Below are 12,892 nucleotides of genomic sequence, written 5' to 3'. Positions count from 1 at the left end.
CGACACTTAAAATATAAATCTGGGGACGTTAAATGAAATCCGGGGACATCTGGTAACCATAACGTATACAAATACAGTAAATCACTTAACGGGCAGAGCTCAGCATGGTTTCTCGTTGCTTCTCTTCAGCACCAGAAAATGTTTTGTTCCTATAAAGTCAAATACTGTAGTCAAGTCAGCAACCTGTAGTTACAAGTCATAGGCCTGACCCATTATATGAATAAAGAAATAAGGGGGGGGTGAATAATTCAACTGAATGCAAATTAGAATTAAACACACATACACCAAATACGGCAAGGCTGCATATTGTCTCCCTGCTTATTTAATTTATATGCAGAATTCATCATGCGAAAGGCTGGGCTGGATGAATCCCAAACTGGAATTAAGATTGCCGGAAGAAATATCAACAACCTCAGATATGCAGATGACACAACCTTGATGGCAGAAAGTGAGGAGGAATTAAAGAACCTTTTAATGAGGGTGAAAGAGGAGAGCGCAAAATATGGTCTGAAGCTCAACATCAAAAAATCAAAGATCATGGCCACTGGGCCCATCACCTCCTGGCAAATAGAAGGGGAAGAAATGGAGGCAGTGAGAGATTTTACTTTCTTGGGTTCCATGATCACTGCAGATGGTGACAGCAGTCACGAAATTAAAAGACGCCTGCTCCTTGGGAGAAAGGCGATGGCAAACCTAGACAGCGTCTTAAAAAGCAGAGACATCACCTTGCCAACAAAGGTCCGTATAGTTAAAGCCATGGTTTTCCCAGTAGTGATGTATGGAAGTGAGAGCTGGACCATCAAGAAGGCTGATCGCCAAAGAATGGATGCTTTTGAATTATGGTGCTGGAGGAGACTCTTGAGAGTCCCATGGACTGCAAGAAGATCAAACCTCTCCATTCTGAAGGAAATCAGCCCTGAGTGCTCACTGGAAGGACAGATCCTGAAGCTAAGGCTCCAATACTTTGGCCACCTCATGAGAAGAGAAGACTCACTGGAGAAGACCCTGATGTTGGGAAAGATTGAGGGCACAAGGAGAAGGGGACGACAGAGGACGAGATGGTCGGGCAGTGTTCTTGAAGCTACCAGCATGAGTTTGACCAAACTGCGGGTGGCAGTGGAGGACAGGAGTGCCTGGCGTGCTCTGGTCCAGGGGGTCATGAAGAGTCGGACATGACTAAACGACTAAACAACAGCACACCAAATACAAATTTAAGTCACCAACATAATTATTGGTGTTGTGGGGTGCTGATTTTTAAAAATGATTTGTTTTATTTATAAATATCATAATATTGTCAGTGAGGTCATCTTATATTCTCACTTAAAGCTGAAAAGTTACTAAGAATTCCAAAGAGTAGAAAGTTTTACAGGATGCATTGTAGTAATCAATAATAAATAATAATTTTCCCCAACGCATAGTAGAAAATTAAATGTTGATTGTTTGCCCGCTAGTATACCTTTAATTTTGGGGTTAGTTTTTCAGCAATAGCTATCAACCAGATTTGACTATACCATAAATCCTTACTAAATCCCTCTAAATATCTCAATTTTCTTGCCATAACCACCCTGGCAGCTAACAAGAAATATAGAAACAATTATTTAGCCAAATCATATTTGTTTGGCCAATGCCACAAACCTAGTTCAGCTAAGAAAGGGGTTGGGGTCAATTATTGTCTTGTTTATAACAACTCCATCTCCCCAAAAGCTGCCAGTGGGTAATGTGAAATACAGTTATGTTTTTTTTCACAGAGCCAGCATTTGGGGCGGAGATTGAGGTTAATATGTGGTAAATTCGTGGGTGCACAGTGCCACCTACTGGTTGTATTATATTATAATATATTATATTGAAACTTTGCTGAGATTGATTTCACAGGCATCTTGTTTCATATTCTTTCCCATTCTGTGGGTTCAATATCGTAATGCATGGGCATAGCCAATGGTGGGAGGGACAGGGAAGGGCAGCTGCCCCCCAAAATAAAAAATACATAGTTAACTGAGGTTCTGCCCCCCCAGACAAAAATTCTGGCTACGGCTAGGTCGTAACCCAAATCCTTTCCTCAGCATTTTGTAATTTGGTTACTATTCTACCAATGTGAGTGATCTGTCCCACAATCAAGTGTTCAAATTATGTTAATTCTCTTTTTGTTTCTATTTTGCTATGGAGGAACTAACCCACCTAAATTCAAATTAAGAGTGCTCTTGTTTATTAAAAAATAAAATTGATCTCTCGTTCTGTTTTAGGTTAGCCATTATCATAGAAATTCCTAATCCTTTATAATTACTTTTTTAATATTATTTTAAATAATTGTTTAATTGAATAAAAAACAAAGAAGGAAAATGTGAATTATATCATTATAAAATTTAACAATTACAATTCCATATATACTTATCTTAAAGATAAGTAATATTATTATCCAAATACATATAGGTATATATATTTAGCCTACTATATTTTGTAGAAATGCGTTACAGATATCATTATACTTGTCCATGCAAAGTCTACATCTATAAGCAATCCGTTCATAAATTGCAAGTGTGGTCATATCTTTAATCAGCTGACTAAATGCAGCCATAGGCTTACCTTTCCAGTGCATCAGTATCAGTCTCTTGGTCACAGTAATGGCACGAAGGATCTATTTATGTGTTCAGTTGTCAAATTTAATATAGTAGGTACATAGTTAAAAAAAAAATTCCCTGAAAAAAAAAATACCCACACAATTATATTTATATCATCCACTATTTTTCCCAAAACTTAATAAATGCAGAACGTTGTAAAATCATGTATTTTAAATAAACAATTTCCTTACTACTTCTCCAACAACATGTTGACTTAGACAGTCCTTTTCTATACATACATACAGCATATGTTATAAATTTATCTTTCTCATCTATCTGTTGATCCAAAGTCAATATGATCCAAAGTCAATATGCCCTCTGGATGTGCTCAGGACAGCAAGTCAAAGAAAAACAATAAGCTTAAGACTCTGCTAGGAAAGCAGGGAATATTTATTTCAATTACTTTCTAAAATGAACTTTGGACATGATTTTATATTCATTTCACAATATTTATACAGTGGTACCTCGGGTTAAGTACTTAATTCGTTCCGGAGGTCCGTTCTTAACCTGAAACTGTTCTTAACCTGAAGCACCACTTTAGCTAATGGGGCCTCCCGCTGCCGCCGCGCCGCCAGAGCACGATTTCTGTTCTCAACCTGAAGCAAAGTTCTTAACCCAAGGTACTATTTCTGGGTTAGCAAAGTCTGTAACCTGAAGAGCATGTAACCTGAAGCGTATGTAACCTGAAGTGTATGTAACCTGAGGTACCACTGTATAGCAATAGCAAGGCATTGGTAAGGGTAAATGGACAATATTTGGATATTCTGAACACACAAAGGGGCACGAAGCAAGGTTGTCCCTTGTCACCTTTGCTACTTGCTTTGTCAAACAAAGTCCTAGCTAACACCATCCAAAATAACCAGAAAATAAAAGTTATCTTGAGAAATGGGCAGAGTTTTTCACTAAATATCTTTGCTGATGATATTGCCCTGATGGTCTCCAACCCGCAGACATTCTTGTCAGAGGCCCCCAGGGAAACAGAAGTATTTATAGAGCTAATTTTTTGTCACTAGTGAAAAATATACATATAAAGATCTAAACATTTGGTCTAAGGCCATCTGTCTGTCTGTGACAGATGGGTAGAGTGGCATCAGTCAAGATGATGGTAGCGCCAAAGTTTTTATTTCTGTTTCAGTCTTTACCTATACGTATTTCACCCTTAAGAAATGGCCAAAAATGATTGTAAGATTTGTCCACCAAGTTAAAACATCCAGATTGTCTTTGGAGATTTGAATACCATATTGGCCCTAATGTAATCCACAATACAGTGCTACCTCGGGTTAAGTACTTAATTCATTCCGGAGGTCCGTTCTTAACCTGAAACTGTTCTTAACCTGAAGCACCACTTTAGCTAATGGGGCCTCCAGCTGCCGCTGCGCCACCGGAGCACAATTTCTGTTCTCATCCTGAAGCAAAGTTCTTAATCTGAAGCACTATATTTCTGGGTTAGCGGAGTCTGTAACCTGAAGCATATGTAACTTGAAGCGTATGTAACCCGAGGTACCACTGTACAGTATGTTTCAAGTAGCTAGGTGTTCTTTTCCTATCTTGGGCTGCAGCTCCCCCTCTCCATTGTTTATTCTGTTGTCACCAGGTTGGGCGCTGCTTTCCTTTCTGGTGAAGACAAGAGACAAAGCAGGTGTTAAGCAGTTCTCCCTTTGAACCAATGCCATTTCCCCATCTTCTCCACACGGAGGGCCTACGACTTCCTGGTTCTTCCTCTTGCTTTGAACATAGCTGAATAAACCTTTTTTTATTATTTTAAAACCTCTCTTGCAACTCATTCTGCGCTTTGGCCAGCTTGACTTTCTCCCTGCTCGTGTACACTCCTCCTTTGTGATTTCCCCTTTCCTATACACGCCCTTTCTTAAAACTCAGCTGAATTCAGCCTGTGTTTTACGTGTTCCAGGTCACCAGAATCAAAACAGTTCCATTCTAGGTCTTACAAAATGCTCACGGGCTCTAGGGGACAAGGCCCTGAAGCAGCAAAGAGAGAGTTTTCTGTTGAGCTTTTCACATTCTAAATAAAGTGGTTTCATCACCATTCTTCCCATAAAAAATACAACTTAAAATTCCCCCTGTATTGACAACAATCCAGCTTTGCATTCATTTTGCCCACAATAAAATATAGCAATAGCAACCAGTATGGTTACACAATAAATTATCTCAGGTCAGATGAAACCAGCTTTCCATGATTTGATAATGGATAAGGAAGCTGATGTGGTCTGAATCACTGAAACCTGGGTGGGTGAGCAGGGCAGAGTTGGTCTCACCTGGCTGTGCCCACCTAGGTACTCATTGCAGCATCAGGGCAGATTTGGGTCAGGGAGGGCAAGTTGCTATGCTGTATATAAATTCTCTCTCTCTGCTCTGTCCAGATGTGAGGGGATATAGAGTGTGTGTGTTCCTGACATTGGGCAATTGGGACAGATTAGGGATTCTACTGGTTTACCACCCTCTGCAGAGGTGAGGGACCTACATATTAGGATGGTCCACCCTTAGAGGTTGATAGATCCAATGGGTTTCCAGTAGGCCTGAGTGATATTTGGTTGTTAACATCAAGATATATCAGCAGCTAAATACCATGATTTACCATATCAGCTCTTCTTCATTGCCATGAGCCAGAGCGGTATGAGAGCTTGATCAGCTGAGGGGAAGGCAGTGTGTGAGTGGCAGAGTCCCATACCAGGAGAGGGGCCTTGCATCTTGTGGCTGGCACAAATATCCTTGCCATCCTACTTGTGCCCATGGTCATAGCCCAAGATTGGGGGGGCAGAACCTCAGTTAGTTACGTATTTTTATTTATTTACTTAAGAGGGAAGCTGCCCCCCTCCCTTGGCTACGCCCATGCTTGTGCCACTGATTTATGGGCTTCCAGGTTCTGTAGCATCTGGAGAGCATTCCTGTGCATGGCGGAGCACCTACTGGGTGCAGGATTGGAGGCCTGATTTTGCCCAATAACGGGACCAGCCCATTATTCACTATGAAGCATGTCACTATTATTTGCAGTGCATATAAAAATGCAGGTTACAAAAGTTTGAGTGCTGCCATAAAAAGTTAAAGCGAGTCATTGTAAGATTGCAATTAATTGGAAATGATGTAAAGCACAGGTTACTTTTACTTTAAAAAACAGATAAATGTGTAATTATCCCTGCAGCAGCGTCAGACGTGGTTGCCCCCCCTGTGTGGAGGTCCCGTCCCTCAAGCACTTCTTGAGGGCGAGTGCTAAAATCTCTACGAAAAGTGGTGCTCCACGGGAAAAAAGTTCTAGTTTGAAGGGGCCACTGTGAGAAGTACCACCTTCAGCAGCAAGAATACTTATTGCAAAGTACTGGAAGACACAAGATTTACCCACCCAGGAAGAATGGCAGATGAAGGTGATGGACTACATGGAACTGGCGGAAATGACTGGCAGAATCCGAGACCAGGGAGAAGAGTCGGTGGAAGAAGATTGGAAGAAATTTAAAGTTTATTTACATAAACATTGTAAAATTAAGGAATGTTAGAAGGATGTTGGAATGAAGTTATGTGGTTTTAGCAGAAATGTTATAAAGCATTAAGTAAAAATAGACTGTTAATTGGTGAAAGGAGGGAAAAGTAAAGTTACATTATATTAAGATAAATTATAGGACAAAAACTGGGAAAGATGGAAAGGATTTGCTGAAATAGCTAACCGAACTAGAATACAAAAAAGGGAGGCGTGAGGAGGTTATGGAAACAAGCAAATGAAAGATAAGTTATGGGAAGGTTCGTTGTGTTTTTTAATTGTTTCTATTTTTCTGTTTTTTCTTTTTCTTTATTGTGTTGTCTTGTTTTTGCTGAATTTGGTGTTTTCTCTTTTTTCTTTTTGTAACCTTTAAAACTTTAATAAATATCACTTTAAAAAAGAGAGAGAGAAGCACCACCTTCAGAGTGTTGCTACTGAGGCGTCTGCGCTCTTTCAAACAGATTCATTCCGCTCTTGGGAGCTCTTGCGGATGCAGGAATGATGCGGAGCGGAGGTAGAAAAGGGGCGCCATCATCATCATCACCATCAACCTTTTTATTCGACCGTCAGTCAGAAAAAAGTACATTTGTTAATACACAGTTAAACATCCAGGAAGATTTTAGAGCTTAGCCAACACTAAAATGGGCTAAACAGATAGCCCCATATCAATACAGTCAATTATAGTCTTGCGACGCCATCCGAGGGGGGACTGGCGAGCGCGTCTCCCGGGACGGGCCAATTCGGAAGCCTTCGTGCACGTACGTAAGGGCAGAGGGGAAGCGTGGCTGGATCCGGTCCCAGGCCCACCTCGCGCGGCAGCCTAGGCCGGCGGCGTCCACTTAGCCAGGCGCCGGCGGGAGGCACCAGAGGAGCGCGCATCTGCCTGGGCGCCCCGCTGCCGCGCTTCCTAATCGCGCTGCGTCCGCGCGAAGGTGCAGGCGGGCGCAGCGCCTCTTCCTCAGCAGCATCCTCCGGAGCCCCGGCCGCAGGCGGGGGAGAGGCGAGGCGAGGCGAGGGCGGCGGCGGCGGCGCGCTGGAGTGGCGAGGCCCGGCGCCAATCCCGACGAGCGCGGCGCGCTTCAAGGCTCTGGGAGGCGGAGCTGCGGCCGCAGCCCGGCGGGGAGGAGCGCGGAGCCGAGCCCAGCGCAGCGCAGCCTGGCAGGCGGCGCGCCCGCCCCGCTTCCCTCTGCCGGACCCTCGGCTTCCCCCAAGGCAAGTGGACGCGGCCAGGAGGGGGCCAGCCCGGCAGGCGGGAGGGCGGCAGCGGCGGCGGCAGGAGACGCCCGGGAGGAGCGGGCAGCCGCGTGGGCTGGGGGCTCGGCGGGCGGCGGAGGCGACCTGCCCCGCGAGAGGGGAAGGGCTCGGCCCGGAGCCCGGGCGGGCAGGAAGGCGTCGCCCGCCCCCCGCCAGGGAGCCACCCTGCTGCTGCTGCTGCTGCCGCATCCTTCCTGCCCAGAGGATGCCGGAGGTGCTTCGCGCAGGGCGCCCCCGCCCCAGACGGGAGGAGGGAAGGAGGGCTCCCCTCTCTGCGCCCCGAGGGGCACCCGCTGCGCTCCCAGGGGTGCGGCGGCCTGGCGAGCCTGCGCTGCTCCTGGGAACGAGCCCCCCGCTAACCCGCCGGTCAAGTGCGGGCATTGGCGGCCCACCCTCCTCCGCCCCCTGGTTCGCACCTGCGGGGCTGGAGGGGCCTTGCTCCCGAGGGAAGGGCAGCAGGGGGCCCGGCAGCGCCCCTCGGAGGCAGCCCCCGCGCGCCCGGCCTGGTGCTTCGGGGAGGGGCGCCCGGGGCCGGGTGGTGGCGGGGGCCGCCGGCCCGAACCCGCTGCTGGTCCCGCGTGGGAGCGGAGCCTTCTCTGGAGAGAGCCGGAGCAGGATGGGGGCTGGTGCTCAGGTCCCAAACTTTTCCTCAAATGCTCTGAGAAAACAGTATTGTTTCTGATCTGCAGAATGATTCATGAGGGACCAAGGAGATGGGTGAAGATTTTATTTTCACTCTGAAGTGGTGCCAGTGGCATAGCGTGGGTTGTCAGCACCCGGGGCAAGGCAAGTAATTTGCGCCCCCTAACCTGTGGATTTGCGCCCCCTAACCCGTGGATTTGCGCCCCCTAACCCATGGATTTGCACCCCCTAACCCCCAGATGTTGCGCCCGGTGCGGCCGGCCGCCCCCTGCACCCCCCACGCTACGCCACTGAGTGGTGCTTCAAAGTAGAGTGTTTGCACTTCACCTCAATCAAATTATCCCCACCCCAACCCTACAAAAGCTGTTTTTCTGGAGAAGCTGTACAATATTGGTACATAGCGGTTGGCGGGAGGGGGGTTTAGCCGGGTCAGAGGGAAAGACTTGATGAGGGTCCAATGACTGCTTTTAAGTGAAAATCAAAGCACCAGGAGTTAAGGATCTCATGGACCCTGTAAGTTGTCACCAAGAGTTCAGTTTGGTGTTGCAAGCCTTACGGTGAGGTCTGGGAGACACTTTGGCATATGAGGAAGTGTGTGTATGTTGAGTTCAGTGTAGCTTTAGGATCGCAGGGTCAGTCATTCGAACGCCTCCCATACAAATTTTGAATTTCAATTAGTACTATTAACTTCAGAAGAAGCCCTTTTTTGCTCCCACTGAACTGTGTTGTGTGTTGGCAACTCTTATGTAATACAGTGTCATGCAGATTTTTTAAATAAATGGTGGTATTAAAATAATTTTGCAGACTTTGCTGAGGGTACTGATTTGCTTTTTGCACTTCCTTACAGTTTGTTTTGTCTTTTAACATATTAATGGTCCACAAATGTGGAGTCTGTATCCTGAGTTCTGCAATCGGTCTTCAGATTTTAGGCCTCTGTGACCACACAGATTTATGGAAGGCATAGATACTTGCTTTAATTGAAATTAGTGGCTTCTAAGGTCTATTATTATCCAGTTAGAGATGCTGTATTGTCAGCCATTTTTTTCTTTTAAGTGCTACTTGCTTTTAAAATAGCACTTAATGAACCCAATGTCTAAAATGACATCAGGGGTGAGATGTATATTTGAATGGGGAGATACCAACTAACTTTCCGTTCATTTCCCTTGTGCTTTACACATCCATTTACTGCAAAGTAGTCCAGTGAAAGAAATTGTGAGTTACTGTATTTAATATCCTTGTGGTATGAAGTGCTCTTGATACACATGGTGAATGTTACCTGATTCAGGTTTTAGTTCTTATTTAATTTTTATGTTTTTGACCAAACTTATTGCACGGCACTGCTCCCCCGTTGTTGTACTGCTGTTCGTTCTAAATTGAACACTATTTGTGTTGGCTTCTCAAAAATGACAACCAAAATTGTGGCAGAGGGGAAAAAATGCTTAGGAACCACTTGAACAATAAGAAGTACAGTTGTACCTTGGCTCCCGAACGCCTTTTTACTCAGACGTTTTGGCTCTTGAACGCCACAAACCCAGAAGCAAGTGTTCCAGTTTGCGAACATTCTTTGGAATCCGCACGTTCAATGGGAGCTTCCTGCAGCCAATCAGAAGCCGCACTTTGGTTTCTGAATGTTTTGGAAGTCAAATGGACTTCCGGAACGGATTCCGTTTGACTTCCAAGGTACGACTGTAGCTGAATTCTGTTGTGAAGTGAATTTTACTTTGCATCGTGTAAATTGTATTTGTACATGGCGCATGCATAAATAACAACAGCAAAGTTCGGCTGAATGAGATTAATGTCTATTTAGTCCAGCAGTGGTCAGCCAGCTTCCTCTGGAAAGCTCTCAAGAAAAGGACGAGGGCAATGGTCCTACCCTGCTCCCAGAATTTACAGCAGAGGTGTGGGAGCTCCAGTCTGCATTATGCCATTAATTCTAGCTCAATTTTTAGAAAGACCGCCTGTCTAGGAGCCATTGGAAATTATACTTCTGAATCCTGAGCACATAGGAACATTACATTTATATTGTTCTTTGGGATACAGATGTAAAATTCATGGAAATTTGTAGACATGGGGTAAAAAAAATCCTGTTTCCATTGTTTTCTAAAGATAGTGTGCTTGGGGGTCTTTCATGGCTTAGAAAATATTTACAGTTAATTCCAAAGTGGGAGTAAGTTTGCAGCATCCAGGGGTGAAGGACCCAAGGATGTGCTGGGGTTACAGTATGAACTGTGTGATTTACTGACAGACGCGCTGTGTGACATATTTATTATATTCCACTACTTGCAGCAATCATATTAAACATAGAACTTGTTGTTTTTTGCTCAAGTTTATTTAGGCCCCAGCAGTACCTGTCATGTAGCTCTACTTGTGGTTAATGTCTGGTTTTTGTGTACAATGCATTACTTTTTGAGTGATGAGAAGTTTGGGGCTTAAACCTGCCTGCATGGCCCATACCCTTTCAGATGCTGAAAGCTGAGGACTGAGCCGAGGCTTAACAGTGGATGAAGCAGCACTCCTCACACACAACTCATGTGTGGTATTGCAAACATACAGTAAACCTCTTCAACATCCAAGGCTGAATTAAAGGTTGTTACTTGCTCTGCAGTGCACCCTCCCCCAGTAGAAGTCCCTTTTAAAAGTCATTTTAAAAAGTTATCTCCCTAAAAAAGAAAAGGAAGTGATTGCTGCTGCTGCTGTTTGAGTCTCCAGTTCCTATGCTTGTGCCTTGTAGTCCAGCCTTAGAAAAAATCAGTTTTGGACTGGGACAATTTGGCATGGGGACAGCTTTGAATGTGGACAATTCTGCTGTTGGTGTTTTTTCAGTGGTAAGTAGAGGGGGAATGCAATTGAGGGCAGCTTGGGAACCTTTTTCAGAGCAGGATTGATGTCATCTGCAGGAGTGGCAGGTCAGTTGACAGATGAGAATTTGAAGTTTGGTGCCAGTGACAGGAACCCCTGTCCCCGCTGGTGAGCTTCCTCCCTTGTTCAAATTTTCCTGAACTGTAGAGAATGCAAGAGCAGGGGCAGCATCTGCCTCTCTTCTCCAAGCGTATCTACTCAGAAGCACTTGCCCAGTTTTTTTAGTAGGCAAGCAAACCTCTGCTAGGTGTGCCATGGCAAGGGCCAAGGAAGATTCACATTGTAATCAGTAAGCTGAGGGACCTGTTACTGCTTGGCTGAGATCCCTGCGGGTGGACATCCCTCTTCTTGGCTGACTGTGTCTTCAGTGGAGTTGAAACACAGGGAGGAGTGAAGCCACATCAATGAGGATTTGTCTCATGTGAGTTGTGTTCATGGAGAATTTGCTCAGGAAGAGGAGTCCTGGTCACCCTATGCTTGTGAGAGAGCTACTTTGAGCAGAGTAGCATTTTTGTGTACTTTGCGTTTAAAGCATTAAATAGACATGCAGTGATCATGCCCAAACCTTTTGTGACCTATCCATCCTCACATTTACCCTGCTTTGAATTTTTTACACTGATCACTTACAAACTTATATTCTTTATATCAAGCAACTTGCACTAGTAATAATAATAATAATAATAATAATAATAATAATAATAATAATAATTTATTATTTATACCTCACCCATCTGGCTGGGCTTCCCCAGCCACTCCAACAAAATATTAAAATAGAGTAATGCATCAAACATTAAAAGCTTCCCTAAACAGGGCTGCCTTCAGATGTCTTCTGAAAGTCTGGTAGTTGTTGTTCTCTTTGACATCTGGTGGGAGGGCGTTCCACAGGGTGGGCGCCACTACCAAGAAGGCCCTCTACCTGGTTCCCTGTAACTTCACTTCTCGCAGTGAGGGAACCGCCAGAAGGCCCTCGGAGCTGGACCTCAGTGTCCGGGTAGAACAATGGGGGTGGAGACGCTCCTTCAGGTATACTGGACCAAAGCCGTTTAGGGCTTTAAAGGTCAACACCAACACTTTGAATTGTGCTCAGAAATGTACTAGTGATTTGTACGGTGCCAGTTGAACTAAATGACAAATATAAAATAGTTTTATATGCAATGAACAAACAAAGGTGTGCAGATTCACAATGTAATATGAAATCTTGTAGCATCACATAGGCATATGGAAGGTGGAGCAAGCTTGTTCTCTCCTGTTCTGGAAGGTAGGATTCAAACCAATGGCTACAAGAAAAGAGATTCCAGCTAAACATCAGAAAGAACTTTCTGATAGTAAGAGCTGCCCCACAGTGGAAAAGACTCAAGAGAAATTATGGACTCTCCTTCCTCAGTGGTTTTTTAAGCAGAGGTTGGATGGTCCTCTGTCATGGATGCTTAAGTTGAGATTCCTGCATTGTAAGGGTTTGAACTAGATCACCCTTGGGGTCCCTTCCAACGCGACAATTCTATGATTCTAAGTAGTTCACTGAAAATTGTTGTTTGCAGCCAGTGATGCAGCTAGGCAACTTTAGACCCTGAAATTAATGCTTGTATAGTGTCCCCCTTTAGATAATAGGAGACCTATAAGCCTATTACTTCACTTGTGGAGCATATAGTAAATGCCTCTTTACAACGTGTTCTATAACCACTTCTGCATTCCTTAAATGTTGCGGGTGGGGAGTTTGCCAGCCCAGTGTGCAGTTTTGCATTTTAAGATGAGTTAGACTGCCAGAATAAAATGGAGCTTGGTTTAGTTGCCATGATGCTTAGCACATTTGCTTTGGAATAAACACTGTTTTATTTTAGAATAGGATAATATAAATTTTAAAGTAAAAATAATATCAACATCTTATTATTGTTTTTTACAGCTACGGAGCAGCCGTCACATGGTTTTACAGCTGCCCTATAGCTATAAAAGTTTTTTTTAAGATAAGAAAGGATGCTGTGGTGACCATGTTGGCTCCCGGGGGCTTGGCATGTACATGCCAGCCGAAGTATGCTAA

At 44.5% G+C, this 12,892-nt stretch overlaps 1 protein-coding gene across 1 annotated transcript in view; it reads left to right on the top strand.

Moving 5' to 3' along the window:
- The first annotated feature begins 7,293 nt into the window (after positions 1 to 7,293).
- Positions 7,294 to 12,892, top strand: part of JAKMIP1 (janus kinase and microtubule interacting protein 1) — an 86,033-nt gene continuing 80,434 nt past the window's right edge. The window contains exon 1 of the transcript XR_014171777.1: positions 7,294 to 7,314. The gene's annotated coding sequence lies outside the window, so the exon portion shown is untranslated. The remainder of the gene's footprint in view (positions 7,315 to 12,892) is intronic.

Source organism: Podarcis melisellensis (genome assembly GCF_964234715.1).
Source record: "Podarcis melisellensis genome assembly, chromosome: 9".
Lineage (NCBI taxonomy): Eukaryota > Metazoa > Chordata > Lepidosauria > Squamata > Lacertidae > Podarcis > Podarcis melisellensis.
Note: the sequence above shows the minus strand (reverse complement) of the source record. Positions and strands in the feature narration are given on the sequence as shown.